This window comes from Hyla sarda, chromosome 6 (assembly GCF_029499605.1).
Source record: "Hyla sarda isolate aHylSar1 chromosome 6, aHylSar1.hap1, whole genome shotgun sequence".
NCBI lineage: Eukaryota > Metazoa > Chordata > Amphibia > Anura > Hylidae > Hyla > Hyla sarda.
Genome location: NC_079194.1, coordinates 40,020,993 through 40,037,394, shown reverse-complemented (window position 1 = coordinate 40,037,394; position 16,402 = coordinate 40,020,993).

Below are 16,402 nucleotides of genomic sequence, written 5' to 3'. Positions count from 1 at the left end.
GCCTTTGGCTGACTATGGCCCTGGCCGCACTAAACACCCACTCTGATGGCACACTACTGGCCGGGCAAGACAGCTTTTCCATGGCAAACTCTGATAGTTGTGGCCATAAATCAAGTTTGGCTGCCCAGAAGTCCAGCGGATCTTCAATGGTTGTTTGCATGGTCATGTCCAGGTAGGCCACCACCTGCTGGTTCAGGTCCTGCTCCATGTCTACCTGCTGCTGATGAGTTGCTTCACTATACGGGTGAAGAAAACCACTCATCAGCGGCTGTAGACTCAGGCTGCTGCTGATTGAGCTGGTACTGCTCCTTCCACCCCTCCCCAGCAGCCATGGCAGTGGAAGGTGAGCGCAGAGGGCCCCCCGAGTCAGACTTGTGAGAGGATGGACGATGGGGCCGATAGACAGCCAACGGCTGTCCAGGCATGATGAGAGTTGAAGTTTTGCAACATCTGGAGGGCCACAGTTTGAGACCACTACTGTAGATGCTTTGCAGTCTTCCTAAATAATACAATGTAATATCATGGCCCTTTATGGGGTACTCTGCTGGAAAACATTTTGCTTTTAAATCAACTGGTGCCAGAGAGTTATACAGATTTGTGAATTACGTCTATTTAAAAATCTTAATCCTTCCAGTACTTAACAACTGTTGTGTGCTACAGAGGAATTTATTTTCTTTTTGAATTTCCTTTCTGTCTGACCACAGTGCTCTCTACTGACACCTCTGTTCATATCAGGAACTCTCCAGATTAGGAGCAAATCCCCATAGAAAACCTCTCCTGATCTGGATAGATCCTGAGATGAACAGAGGTGTCAGCAGAGAGCTCTGTGGTCAGACAGAAAGGAAATTCAAAAAGAAACTTCCTCTGCAGTATACAGCAGCTGATAAATACTGGAAGGATTAATATTTTTTAATAGAAGTAATTTACAAATCTGTTTAACTTTCTGGCACCAGTTTATTTAAATAAAACGTTTTCCAGCAGAGTACCCCTATAATCCAAAACAAGTTTTGTCCACTCGTAGTTTTAGTCGTACCTGGTGCATCTGTATCAGTGCTTGCTGATAGAGATGAGCGAACGTAAAGTAATTCTATTCGTCACAAACTTCTCGGCTCGGCAGTTGATGACTTTAGCCTGCATAAATTAGTTCAGCTTTCAGGTGCTCTAGTGGTCTGGAAAAGGTGGATACATTCCTAGGAAAGTCTCCAGCCACTGGAGCACCTGAAAGCTGAACTAATTTATGCAGGCTAAACTTATCAACTGCCGAGCCGAGAAGTTTGTGAAGAATCGAATTACTGGAAGTTCGCTCATCTCTACTTGCTGATTCTACACTGTTATTCCCAGCACTTATTATCTCACTGCTTTATGTTACTTTTCCTTCCTTGATATGATGTGCTTTTCTATACTTTAGGACATGAAAAATATAATAATATCATGTTTTGTTCCAATTTGTTTTCGATGCTCTGTAGAGTGCAAAATCCATTCATTTAAGAGCAACCCTGGTAATGGAAAGTATAAAAACTAGAAAAAGGCTTTTTGTTCAACCTGATAACGATACACAGCAAGGAATTGTATTGTAGTAGTAAATATATAGCAACTTTATGTAAAAAAAACATAATTACTGTTTACACGATAGCATCTCTGCCTCATATCTCCTTACAGATAAGTGACACTTTATGCTCCACAATAGTACTGTGTTCAAAGTAAACTTTACTCCTTCTCACTTACCTTTTAGCAAACATGAATCATAGTTCATAATAAAAAAAAAAAAAAAAAAAAAAACAATAACTTTCTTTTTTGTTTTGCTTTTTTTTGTTTACAATTATGGAATTTATACAAAAGGACATTACTGAGATCTGGGTATACGGTAACCATTTTAAAGGAGATCTCCGACAAAAATTTACTTATCCCCTATCCACATTATAGGGCATATGTAGCTGATCGCAGGGGGGTCCAACCACTAGGGCCCCGGCGATGAACGGGAAGTGACTTGGTGATCAGTGAGGAGCATCTGCTGACACTGGCGCATGCTCCATTTATTTCTATGGGAGCGCCAAAAAGACCCGAGTACATCACTCGGCGCTCCTAAGGAAATGAATGGAGCATGTGCCGTCTATCAGTATACGACTAGTGTTGAGCGCAAATAATTAAAAATGCTATTTTTTACCACGAATTTCTCAACTTCGCGATTTTGCGAATATTTAGAATATAGCGCTATATATTCGTAGTGACGAATATTAGTTTTTTTTTTCTTCACAGTACATCATAAATGATGTGTACTTTGTAAAAAAAAAAAAAAAAAAAAAATGTTCATCCCTCCCTGCTTCCCTATTATTTACAATGGGTGTGGAGCACGTATATTTCGTATATGCGAATATGCAAATATTCGCGAATATTAGCACTTCCAGAGGACACTGATCCCTCCCTTCTTTTAGATAGGGTCAGTTAGTTTGACAGATAGGTTCTAGTGTAGGGTATAGAGTTAGTTAGTTGAACGATATAATCACGCATGCGCATTTTACGAACTTCATTAGGATTTTCGCATGGGAACAAAAAGTGAACGAACATAGCGAATATGCGAATTTCGTGAACATAGGACAAATATTTGTCCATAAATTCACAAAATATCACTGTATATGACATGCGCTTCTCACTGTTGGCGCTGGGGACTCGTCCTGGGGACCGCCGGGGGCCCCAGCAGTCGGACCCCCGCGATCAGTTACTTATCCCCTATCCGTGGATAGGGGATAAGTTAATTTTCACCAGAGTACTCCTTTAATGCTGTTCATTTCTGCACAAGAAGGAAGTAGGCAGCTCTCAAAAAAGGTGATGTTCCTTCAAAGCAGTAAATGAGATAACTCCTTCTAGATATAATGCTGAGAGTAAGTGATGAGAGTTCTTAATGCACTTTACCTTGTTAATGCACTAGACGGATTAGGCAGATTAGATGGATCATACACTTGTCAGGCTTAATATGTTCCATGTCATTGGAGGGGAAATTTAATAATATGTGCACAGACCTGAACATGAACATGTTGGTAACAGTGATATGAATTAAAGGGGTTATCCACCATAACGTGATTTTAGCACTTCCCTTTCAGGCAGTAATGGACATGCTTAGGAAGGATCTGTGCTTGTCTTGGGCCTTAACGACTATGTTGTGACATTATCATAACGCTGTGGCTATCTTTTTGTGAACTGGCTTTTTTCCTGTTGGAGTTCCTCCCTCCAATTATAAGTCCCATGAATCCTTGTTTGTGTGAGGTCACTTTTCGGCCTCCCACACATCAGCAACCCCACCCATTGAAACATAAATGAGCTGCATTCCATGCAATAGACCAGTGTTTTCTGACTAGGGTGCCTCCAGCTGTTGCAAAACTATAATTAGTTGCAGAATGATCTCTCTTCCACCCAGCGGTCATTCCACCCATTAAACCAAAGACAGGCTGACTCAAAACACCCAAGTGATGTAATGTCTCAGGCCGCACTGCAACCTGGGAAAACCTGAGACGAATCTCCTTTTGTATGCTGTTAAAGAAAAACAACTTTGGGGCAAAAATCAAAATTGCGAGACCACCATGAAACACAGGTATAGAAACTATATTATGAACTACACTGACTTTACAGCCCCTTAAAGCATAGTCAGATAAAAAATACTGAAATACTACCTTAAAAAGGTTCTACATTTACATTTGCTGAGACCTCTACAATTCGCATGATAAAGCTGGCAGCCTTTTTTTACTCACTAACAAGGTGTCAGTCCATCTGATTGAAAGAGTCGGGATCCATAGAGATGGGCTGCGTGCTGCCCCAGGATTCACACTATAGCTATATGTAACACCCTCTATAGCCCACTTTGGCTGGACCTCCTGTTTCCACACTTCTATGATAGCCTAAGTTAGGCTCCTTTCATACTATGAGTATTCATCCATCATTAAACATCTGTTTTCTGTGTAAAAACGTATGTATAATAACAGATAAAATAATGGGTGCTAAAGGCTGAATAACATCTCTCAAAATAATGGGCATATTCATCAATTAAGACCCGTTATAACATCCCTCATGTATGGCCGTTTTAACACCTCTGCCTACAGACTCCCACAGCCGGGACTACTACTACTCCCATCATGGAACATTTATCTGGTGTTACGGATGCTACTGTGGTACTTGTGACAGTCTGCAGGCATCCTCCATTGTATGCAATTGTTGCTGGGGATCGCCCATAGCAACGGATCACAGGTGCAGGATCTCCACCCCAGCGAAGGTGCACAACAGCCCTTGGGGTAGAGAGTTTCCTGCTACAACCACCTGCATGTAACTATAAGCCGGTATTCTGCTGTTTAATGCTTATACTACTGCACCGTTTTATCTTACTGGGTAGCATTAAGGTTTCACCTGTGAGGCCTGCTATAAATGAACCAACCAGGGTGGGGCTTGTAGCCTGTCTCCCCCCTCCCATTGTATGTGTGCTTAGTTCACACTGGAGGTAACTGGGGAGAAGTCTGTAAGTCAGACCTAAGGCTGCCGTATTTTGGTTCCTGGCTATATTTATCCGGCCAAGTAGGTTTAGTGTTAGGTCCCGCACGACTTGAGAAACCTTGGCATTGGTGTGCGGGCTCAGGTGTGTCTTTCATATAAGGATATACTGGCTAATGTCTCAATTTTACATCAGTATTGAGCAGGGACGTGCACACATAGGGGTAAAAGGGGGCTGGAGCCCCTGCCCTTTTCCTCACCTGCCCCTCTAGTGCCCTCACAAAAGGAGCCGCAGACTCAGGGTGACAGGTGAAGTAAAAAGGATCCATTGCTGGGGAGATTTGTATGTGGTTTAATGGAGGGTGCTGTGCCCTCCCTGCAGCAAGGGGGCGCCACTCACCCTGTCATCATCAGCTATTTCTCTGCTCCTCTCCACACGGAGGAGACAGGAGCAGAGGAGGCAGATAGAAGCCCCGCCCACAGCATGTCCCGGCCAGAAACTTCAGTCTATGCTGCCCTTACTGTAAGTAACTGTAAAGATATGTGAGTGATTGTACGACAGTGTGTTTATGTATACATATGTGTGTATGTGTGTATCTCTATGTATGTGCCTGTGCAGAGAGGGATGGCTGGGGCCTTAGTGTAAGTGACTGCGTATATATTGAGTGACTGTCAGTGTGAGGTGTATATGTGTGTGTTTGTGCGTGTGTGTGTTTGTGTGTGTGTGTGTCTATCTCTATGTGTGTGCCTATATATATATATATATATATATATATGTAGATATGCAAGTGAATCTATGTATGTGTGTGTGTGTGTGTGTGTGTATATATATATATATATATATATATATATATATATATATATCTCTGTGAGTGATTGTATGTGTGTGTATATATCTGTGAGTGATTGTATGTGTGTACCTGTATGTATGATGTGCTTATTGGCTATATCTTTTAGTATATATTCCATGTTATGTGTGTCTGTGTATTTATGTTTCTTAATGTATATTTGTACCTGTATGTGTCAGTGTCTCTTTGTATGTGTGTATATTACCTATGTACTGTATGTGTCTTTATGTTATGTGCTTGCATTTATTGTATGAAGCACATTATTAGGGAATTATTGGAGGAATGTAAGCACAGTATATAGGGAATTTATGGAAGCACAGTATATATTTCATTATATTGGAACATTATATTTTTATGTATGCTGGCACTGTGTATAGATCCTTAGGTGCGTTCACATGTGCCTATTTTTGCTGCAGATTTTGCTGCTGAAGATTTTGCTTCCCATTGACAATGGGAAGAGAAATCTGCTAAAGCAAATCTGCAGCAGATCTGCAGCGAAAATGCGCACGTGTGAACGCACCCTTAATGGTGGCACAGTATAGTTAAATAATAGTGGCACAGTATATAGTTCATAAATGGTGGCACAGTATATAGGGAATTAATAGATGAATGGTGGCACAGTATATAGGGAATTAATAGATGAATGGTGGCACAGTATATAGGGAATTAATAGATGAATGGTGGCACACTATATAGTTCATTAAGGGGGGTACGGTATATAATTAAAGGGAATCTGACAGGCTGTTTACTCGCACTAAACCCAATACACTAGGTTACAGTGCATGTATACAAAAATTGGTCTTTCCATTTTCTAGGTATTGCCCCACATTTCTAGTATGCAAAGTCAGTCTTGTGCGCAATGGAGGCGGAGCTTCCCTGCCTCCATCCTGTATGCTGTGCTATTCCTCGCCGTCTTTGTATAATTCTTTTTTTTGCCAACTTGTATATTGTAGCATGTAAGCATATATTAGTGTGGTGTCCATCTCTTCAGTGTAAGAACCAGAGCTGTGTGGAGATTCATGCATAAGGTGGGTGATTGGTGATTGGTGCTGGGTGCTGGGGGATGGGTGCTGGGTGATTGGTGATGGGTGCTGGGTGATTGGGGATGGGTGCTGGGTGATTGGTGATGGATGCTGGGTGATTAGTGATGAGTTCTGTCATATAGAGCTCAGGTGGGGGCATATAGGGGGAGATTTCTTAAAACCTTTGCAGAGGAAAAGCCCTCTGTAAAACGATCTGATTGGTTGCTATGGGCAACTGCACCGCTCTTTCTCTGCACAGGTTTTGATAAATCTCTATAATACAATATATTATAGGGCAGCTGTCACATGTTTTCTGTAAATAAGACTGATAGCACAGCTAAAGTGTATATACACATGGCAGACCTCAGAGAAACTGTTCTTGACTCGATTTTACAAAAACACCAACTTTTATGGTGGATAGCAATGTTGAGGAGGCCTGGCGGGAGTCCACTGTGTCCCTGGGACGCAGCACATCTGCCCATTAAGTCTGGCAGACATTTTTTTAAATTATGAAAAGTGCCCTCTTTTTTTACTTGAGCCCCTGCCCTTCAAAATGTCTGTGCACGTCCCTAGTTTTGAGGGTTAGCTAATGTCATTGTTTACATCTACCACAGGAGTGAACCCATATTGTGGTCCACAAGTGCACTTGGGGTTGAGCACCTCCTATCACCTTAGACCACGTTAATGTAATTGTAATCATGAAACAGACTTGTTTCCATGATGGGAGTAGTAGTTCCCCGGCTGCGTGAGTCTGCTAGTGGCTGGGGAGGGTACATTAGTGCTTGTACTACTACCCCCATCATGGAACAGACTCTGTTCCATGATTGGGGGGGGGGGGGGGGTTGTAGTACAGGGGCTGAGGGACTGATCGCACCGGGTCTCACTTTTGAGACCTGATGCAATTAGAAGTTATTAAATAGGGGAGTGGGCACTTTCATTTTTAAATTCCTCACCCGGAGCCCTGAATGGCCGGTACGGAGGACATTCAGGGCTCCCGGAGGTTTTTTAAAATTCAGTGCGTCCCCTTATTACCCCCATGTGAATATATATGATTCCCTCCCTGTATATAGATGCACTGTGGGAGGTCAGACATGCTGTATATCCATATGTCTAGCCCCCACAGCGCTTCTATAATCATTTGCCCTCGCAGTGCTATGAATGACAAGTATTCTTTCAGCAGCGCATCAGGCTTCCTGCTCCCCTGTTTAATAACTTCTAATTGCATCGGGTCTCAGAAGTGAGACCCGGTGCGATCAATCCCTCAGCCCCCAACATCCATTTTTAAGGCTTTTCTAACGGAAGTTTATAACGGTCTTTTAACGGAGAAACTTTATAGTGTGAAAGGGGCCTTACTCACAAATCCATGTTACTAACACATGGCTGCGCACTGTTCAGTATATTCATCTGCAAAGGTTTCATATAGCAGACCGTCCCATCTAAAGGATTCCGTACATCTTCTGCACACCATTGTCTAGTTATTTCTAAGCAGGCACATAAGTTCTGTATTTGTTCACATAAGGTTTTAACATATTATTATATGACAAAACAATACACCACACACTGAATAAACTTAGCAATTTTGAAGCGGAAAAATACCTGCAAGACCATGCTTATCTTCTCTAGATGGTGACTATGAGCGAAGTGAATCTGACAAATCCCAATTTGATACATATTTCAGGAAATATTTCCTTCACAACGAATGCGAATATAACCCCGATTCGATCTCACAATTTGCTTAATTAAACTCCACTAACTGCAGTCCAGGCTCAAGGGCATCTAAGATGGTGGCTCCACATGTCAGGACATGGGCAAGGAATGCTGGGAAGGCGGAAACAAGGGTAGATGGGATGACCCTGAATCTGATGCAGCATGCAGCCTATCAGTAGCCAGTCACCTCTGTGATGTCACAGCCCTATATAATCAGCAGCCATCTTGCAGCCAGTCACATCAGAGTTCTATTGCAAAGAGAGAGAGAGGGACAGAGAGCAGTGTGTGTTGCACAGAAAAGCATTTTTACAGCAGCGATTCACCTCAAGCCCAAATCCAGCCTAGAAGCACTCATAGGGAAGGGAGAGAGATTGAGAGAGAGCAATTTTGAGTGTAGTAAACAGCGACTGTGTGCTGCAGCATTGGTGTGTACAACAATTGAAAAGCCAATAGTAGCCAGCCAGTTAGGGTAAGCAGAGCACTAAAAGCCACAATCACCTTGTCACGGTGCCGGCTGGCAGGAGGTGGATCCTCTGTGCCAGAGAGGGATTGGCGTGGACCGTGCTAGTGGACCGGTTCTAAGCTACTACTGGTGTTCACCAGAGCCCGCCGCAAAGCGGGATGGTCTTGCTGTGGCGGTAGTAACCAGGTCATATCCACTAGCAACGGCTCAACCTCTCTGACTGCTGAAGATAGGCGCGGTACAAGGGAGTAGACAAAAGCAAGGTCGGACGTAGCAGAAGGTCGGGGCAGGCAGCAAGGATCGTAGTCAGGGGCAACGGCAGGAGGTCTGGAACACAGGCTAGGAACACACAAGGGAACGCTTTCACTAGGCACAAGGGCAACAAGATCCGGCGAGGGAGTGCAGGGGAAGTGAGGTATACATAGGGAGTGCACAGGTGAAAACACTAATTGGAACCACTGCGCCAATCAGTGGCGCAGTGGCCCTTTAAATCGCAGAGACCCGGCGCGCGCGCGCCCTAGGGAGCGGGGCCGCGCGCGCCGGGACAGGACCGAGGGAGAGCGAGTCAGGTACGGAAGCCGGGGTGCGCATCGCGAGCGGGCGCCACCCGCATCGCGAATCGCATCCCGGCTGGAGGCGGTATCGCAGCGCACCCGGTCAGAGGATCTGACCGGGGCGCTGCCGTAGCGAGGGTGTTGCGAGCGCTCCGGGGAGGAGCGGGGACCCGGAGCGCTCGGCGTAACAGTACCCCCCCCCCTTGGGTCTCCCCCTCTTCTTAGAGCCTGAGAACCTGAGGACCAGACTTTTATCTAGGATATTGTCCTCAGGTTCCCAGGATCTCTCTTCAGGACCACAGCCCTCCCAGTCCACTAAAAAAATTTTTTTACCTCTGACCTTTTTGGAGGCCAGTATCTCCTTTACGGTGAAGATGTCTGAAGAACCGGAGACAGGAGTAGGAGAAATGAGTTTGGGAGAGAAGCGGTTGATGATGAGTGGTTTAAGAAGAGAGACATGAAAGGCATTAGGAATACGAAGAGAAGTTTGTAAGAGACAGGATTAATTTGGCACAAGATTTTGAAAGGACCAAGATAGCGTGGTCCCAATTTGTAGCTGGGAACACGGAAGCGGACATATTTAGCGGAGAGCCATACCTTGTCTCCGGGAGAAAAAATGGGGGGAGCTCTTCTTTTCTTATCAGCAAATTTCTTCATGCGTGATGAAGCCTGTAAGAGAGAATTTTGGGTCTCTTTCCATATGGTGGAAAGATCACGAGTTATTTCATCCACAGCGGGCAAACCAGAGGGCAAGGGAGTAGGGAGGGGGGGAAGAGGGTGACGGCCGTACACCACGAAAAATGGGGATTTGGAAGAAGATTCAGAGACTCTGAAGTTGTACGAGAATTCGGCCCATGGAAGAAGATCTGCCCAGTCATCCTGGCGGGAGGAAACAAAATGCCGTAAATAATCACCCAGGACCTGGTTAATTCTTTCTACTTGCCCATTGGATTGAGGATGATAAGCAGAAGAAAAGTTTAATTTAATCTTGAGTTGTTTACAGAGAGCCCTCCAGAATTTTGACACGAATTGGACGCCTCTATCCGAGACGATCTGCGTGGGCAACCCGTGAAGACGAAAAATGTGTACAAAAAATTGTTTAGCCAACTGAGGCGCTGAAGGAAGACCAGGAAGAGGAATAAAATGTGCCATCTTGGAAAATCGATCAACGACCACCCAAACAACAGTGTTGCCACGGGATGGGGGTAAGTCAGTAATAAAGTCCATACCAATCAGAGACCAAGGCTGTTCGGGGACAGGCAGAGGATGAAGAAGACCAGCAGGCTTCTGGCGAGGAGTTTTATCCCGGGCACAGACAGTGCAGGCCCGCACAAAATCAACAACATCCGTTTCCAGAGTCGGCCACCAATAGAAACGAGAGATAAGTTGCAAGGATTTCTTGATGCCCGCATGGCCTGCGAGATGGGAGGAGTGACCCCATTTGAGGATTCCGAGGCGTTGGCGTGGAGAGACGAAGGTCTTCCCTGGAGGAGTTTGCCTGATGGAGGCTGGAGAAGTGGAGATCAGGCAGTCAGGAGGAATGATGTGTTGCGGAGAGAGCTCTACTTCCGAGGCATCCGAGGAACGAGAGAGAGCATCGGCCCTAATGTTCTTATCGGCCGGGCGAAAGTGAATTTCAAAATTAAACCGGGCAAAGAACAGAGACCACCTGGCCTGGCGAGGGTTCAGCCGTTGGGCAGACTGGAGATAGGAGAGATTCTTGTGATCGGTGTAAATAATAACCGGAAATTTTGATCCCTCCAGCAGATGCCTCCATTCCTCAAGTGCTAATTTAATGGCCAGTAGCTCTCGATCCCCGATGGAGTAGTTCCTCTCCGCCGGAGAGAAGGTCCTAGAAAAGAAACCACAAGTAACAGCATGCCCAGAAGAATTTTTTTGTAGAAGAACCGCTCCCGCTCCTACTGAGGAGGCATCTACCTCCAATAGGAAGGGTTTAGATGGGTCAGGTCTGGAGAGCACGGGAGCAGAAGAAAAGGCAGACTTGAGCCGTTTAAAGGCGTCTTCCGCTTGAGGAGGCCATGACTTAGGATTGGCATTCTTCTTGGTTAAAGCCACGATAGGAGCCACAATGGTGGAAAAATGTGGAATAAATTGTCTGTAATAATTGGCGAACCCCAAAAAACGTTGGATGGCACGGAGTCCGGAGGGGCGTGGCCAATCTAAGACGGCAGAGAGTTTGTCAGGATCCATTTGTAGTCCCTGGCCAGAGACCAAGTATCCTAGGAAAGGAAGAGATTGACATTCAAACAGACATTTCTCCATTTTGGCATTAAATTGATTGTCTCGAAGTCTCTGAAGAACCATGCGGACATGCTGGCGGTGTTCTTCTAGGTTGGCAGAAAAAATCAGAATATCGTCCAGATACACAACAACACAGGAATATAAGAGATCACGAAAAATTTCATTAACAAAGTCTTGGAAGACGGCAGGGGCGTTGCACAGGCCAAAGGGCATGACCAGATACTCAAAGTGTCCATCTCTAGTGTTAAATGCCGTTTTCCATTCGTCCCCCTCCCTGATGCGGATGAGATTGTAAGCACCTCTTAAGTCCAGTTTGGTAAAGATGTGGGCACCTTGGAGGCGATCAAAGAGTTACGAGATAAGAGGTAGAGGGTAGCGGTTCTTTACCGTGATTTTATTAAGTCCGCGGTAGTCAATGCAAGGACGTAGGGAGCCATCTTTTTTGGATACAAAGAAAAATCCAGCTCCGGCAGGAGAGGAGGATTTGCGGATAAACCCCTTTTTTAAATTCTCCTGGATGTACTCGGACATAGCAAGAGTCTCTGGGGCGGACAGAGGATAAATTCTGCCCCGGGGTGGAGTAGTGCCCGGGAGGAGGTCAATAGGACAGTCATAAGGCCTGTGAGGAGGTAGAGTCTCAGCTTGTTTCTTGCAAAATACGTCAGCATAGTCCATATAGACCTTAGGGAGACCGGTTACAGGGGGAACCACAGGGTCACGGCAGGAAGTACTGGGAACCGGTTTAAGGCAGTCCTTGAAACAAGAGGTACCCCAGCTCTTGATCTCCCCTGTGGACCAATCCAGGGTTGGGGAATGGCGTTGGAGCCACGGTAGTCCAAGGAGAATTTCGGAAGTGCAATTGGGGAGGACCAAGAACTCAATTTTTTCATGATGAGGTCCGATGCACATTAGAAGGGGCTCCGTGCGGTAACGTATGGTACAGTCCAATCTTTCATTGTTAACACAATTGATGTAGAGGGGTCTGGCGAGACTGGTTACCGGGATGTTGAACCTGTTGATGAGAGAGGCCAAAATAAAGTTTCCTGCAGATCCGGAATCCAAGAAGGCCATAGTAGAGAAGGAGAAGGTAGATGCAGATATCCGCACAGGCACAGTAAGACGTGGAGAAGCAGAGTTGACATCAAGGACTGTTTCACCTTTGTGCGGAGTCAGCGTGCGTCTTTCCAGGCGGGGAGGACGGATAGGACAATCCTTCAGGAAGTGTTCGGTACCGGCACAGTACAGGCAGAGATTCTCCATGCGGCGTCGTGTCCTCTCTTGAGGTGTGAGGCGAGACCGGTCAACTTGCATAGCCTCCACGGCGGGAGGCACAGGAACGGATTGCAGAGGACCAGAGGAGAGAGGAGCCGGGGAGAAAAAACGCCTCGTGCGAACAAAGTCCATATCCTGGCGGAGCTCCTGACGCCTTTCGGAAAAACGCATGTCAATGCGAGTGGCAAGATGAATGAGTTCATGTAGATTAGCAGGAATTTCTCGTGTGGCCAGAACATCTTTAATGTTGCTGGATAGGCCTTTTTTAAAGGTCGCGCAGAGGGCCTCATTATTCCAGGATAGTTCAGAAGCCAGAGTACGGAATTGTATGGCGTACTCGCCAACGGAAGAATTACCCTGGACCAGGTTCAGCAGGGCAGTCTCAGCAGAAGAGGCTCGGGCAGGTTCCTCAAAGACACCACAAATCTCCGAGAAGAAGGAGTGTACAGAGGCAGTGACGGGGTCATTGCGGTCCCAGAGCGGTGTGGCCCATGACAGAGCTTTTCCTGACAGAAGGCTGACTACGAAAGCCACCTTAGACCTTTCAGTAGGAAACTGGTCCGACATCATCTCCAAGTGCAGGGAACATTGTGAAAGAAAGCCACGGCAAAACTTAGAGTCCCCATCAAATTTATCCGGCAAGGATAGTCGTAGGCCTGAAGCGGCCACTCGCTGCGGAGGAGGTGCAGGAGCTGGCGGAGGAGATGATTGCTGAAGCTGTGGTAGTAGCTGCTGTAGCATCACGGTCAGTTGAGACAGCTGGTGGCCTTGTTGCGCTATCTGTTGTGACTGCTGGGCGACCACCGTGGTGAGGTCAGCGACAACTGGCAGAGGTACTTCAGCGGGATCCATGGCCGGATCTACTGTCACGGTGCCGGCTGGCAGGAGGTGGATCCTCTGTGCCAGAGAGGGATTGGCGTGGACCGTGCTAGTGGACCGGTTCTAAGCTACTACTGGTGTTCACCAGAGCCCGCCGCAAAGCGGGATGGTCTTGCTGCGGCGGTAGTAACCAGGTCGTATCCACTAGCAACGGCTCAACCTCTCTGACTGCTGAAGATAGGCGCGGTACAAGGGAGTAGACAAAAGCAAGGTCGGACGTAGCAGAAGGTCGGGGCAGGCAGCAAGGATCGTAGTCAGGGGCAACGGCAGGAGGTCTGGAACACAGGCTAGGAACACACAAGGGAACGCTTTCACTAGGCACAAGGGCAACAAGATCCGGCGAGGGAGTGCAGGGGAAGTGAGGTATACATAGGGAGTGCACAGGTGAAAACACTAATTGGAACCACTGCGCCAATCAGTGGCGCAGTGGCCCTTTAAATCGCAGAGACCCGGCGCGCGCGCGCCCTAGGGAGCGGGGCCGCGCGCGCCGGGACAGGACCGAGGGAGAGCGAGTCAGGTACGGAAGCCGGGGTGCGCATCGCGAGCGGGCGCCACCTGCATCGCGAATCGCATCCCGGCTGGAGGCGGTATCGCAGCGCACCCGGTCAGAGGATCTGACCGGGGCGCTGCCGTAGCGAGGGTGTTGCGAGCGCTCCGGGGAGGAGCGGGGACCCGGAGCGCTCGGCGTAACACACCTGCTATTAGTGCCCAATACTGCTTGAGTAGCGGAGCATATTATCCTCTATTAAGGGTAACCTGTGCGTACATAGGTGGTGTACCATTTTGTTCCTGTTAAAGTCTTAAGGTCTTAGATACTGTGAAAGGCCAGGCAAAAGTACACACCTGCTGGTGTTGTAGACAAATACTGTTTTAAGCGTACTGGAGCGCATTGTACTCCCCTCATAAGTGCATACCACGTACATACATCTAAGTGGTGTACCATTTTGTTCCTTTTAGAGTCCTAAGGGCCTAATTACTGTGAAAGGCCAGCCAAAAGTACACACCTGCTGGTGTTGTAAACAAATACTGTTTTTACGTGTATTGGAGCGCATTGTACTCCCCTCATAAGTGCATACCACATACGCACATCTAAGTGGTGTACCATTTTGTCTTAAAAAGGGTGGCCCCACACAGGAACCTCTCCTTATGTCCACCTAAAAACCCTGGGAAATGACAGTGTTTGTATGTGGAAATAGGGAGCAGTTCCTGTGTGGGGCTGACCTATTTAGGGCGAGTAACACTTGCCAAGAAGGGAATTGTTAATGCGAGAGTAGGGCTTTACAGGGGAAGTTTTTACCCCCCACTTGTTACAATGAATCATACTATATATTGTTCCCTTCCACCTTTTAGAGGTCTTTGCATCACATCAATACTTGGTGGTGTAGGAAAGGTGTGCAAAAAACACCATGTGCCTCCATTTGTTTGATTTAAAAAAATGTTGGGTACATATATTTTATCCTAACAATATTATTAAAAGTTAATTTTTACGTAATGCATATCCTCAATACTTACTTGTGCACACTAACACTTTTACAAAATAGATTGTTTCCTTCCGTCTACCAGCCTCAGCTACTATTCTGATACTGCCAACTGCCTGATGCCCCACATCTGATTCCAAGTTCTCCTTTTTTCACCCACCTTCATCACTGGTATTGCCACCCACTGCCCCACTATGTCAGCGGGTCACTTTCAGAACTCCTGATGCTGCTGATGGCAACTCCAGGCTGTCTCATTCTGCCACCATATGTTATCCTCATGCTGCTGCCAGCTCCAGGCTGTCTCATTCTGCCACCATATGTTCTCCTCATGCTGATGCCAGCTCCAGGCTGTCTCATTCTGCCATCATCTGTTCTCCTCATGCTGCTGTCAGCTCCAGGCGGTTTCATATTGCCACCATATGTTCTCCTCATACTGTTGCCAGCTCCAGGCTGTCTCATACTGCCACCATATGTTCTCCTCATGCTGATGCCAGCTCCAGGCTGTCTCATTCGCCACCATATGTTCTTCTCATGATTATGTCAGCTCCATGCTATCTCATTCTGCCACTATATAGTCTCCTCATGCTTCCTCCACCTCCAGGCTGTGTCATTCAACCACTCTGTTGTCTCCTCATGCTGCCGCTAACTGCAGACTGTGTCATTGTGGCACTCTGCGACAGTAATTCTAATAGCGATGCCTGTAATCTGCATGTCATACTGAATAACAGTATTATCTCCCTAACCCAGCACACACCCAATGCTTGTTACAGCAAGGCAAAGTGTTCTACACCCCTTTTGAGGCTTTCTGTAGGTCAAAAATAGCCGTTTTTATTAGAGATTTGCCGCAAATAAATTCGTACTGAACTAACTTTTTTCAGAAAATTCAGGAATTGACAGAATCAAATTTTTCAAAAATTTGCTCATCAATAATGGTGACCTTGAGGTTATTGTGGTGGACGCAACACAGTAATAGAATAAAGTAGTGCATATAGTGTATAATCAAAGGCTAAGGTGTTATTGCTGGTATGTTTTTGTAAATAAATAGAATAATGTATATTTTGTTGTTAACAGGAGAGCCTGTAGGTGACCTATGTGTTTCTATGCATATGTTGGAGGCATTCAAAGAAGTTTTACAGATGTGTCCATTATTTTTTTTTTTTTCTTCTTTCTTGAGTTTAGATAAGGATTCCAATTTTTCTTGATACCATTTCTCACAAATTATTTTGCAACCTCTGCCCAATCTGCGTCACGCTTGTCAAAGGGGAGTGGCTTCAAGTGAAGGAGCGTTGTCTTCAATTCCGTATTTTCAAAATGTGAATAGAAATCCATGTCAGCTCTGAACTTTGAGCCAGTGTAATAAGAAAAAAAGGGCCCCTGTAGCGGAATATGACCCATGCAGTGATTGGCTGAGGCACGTGCATACCCTCCGCACACCCTGGGCTAC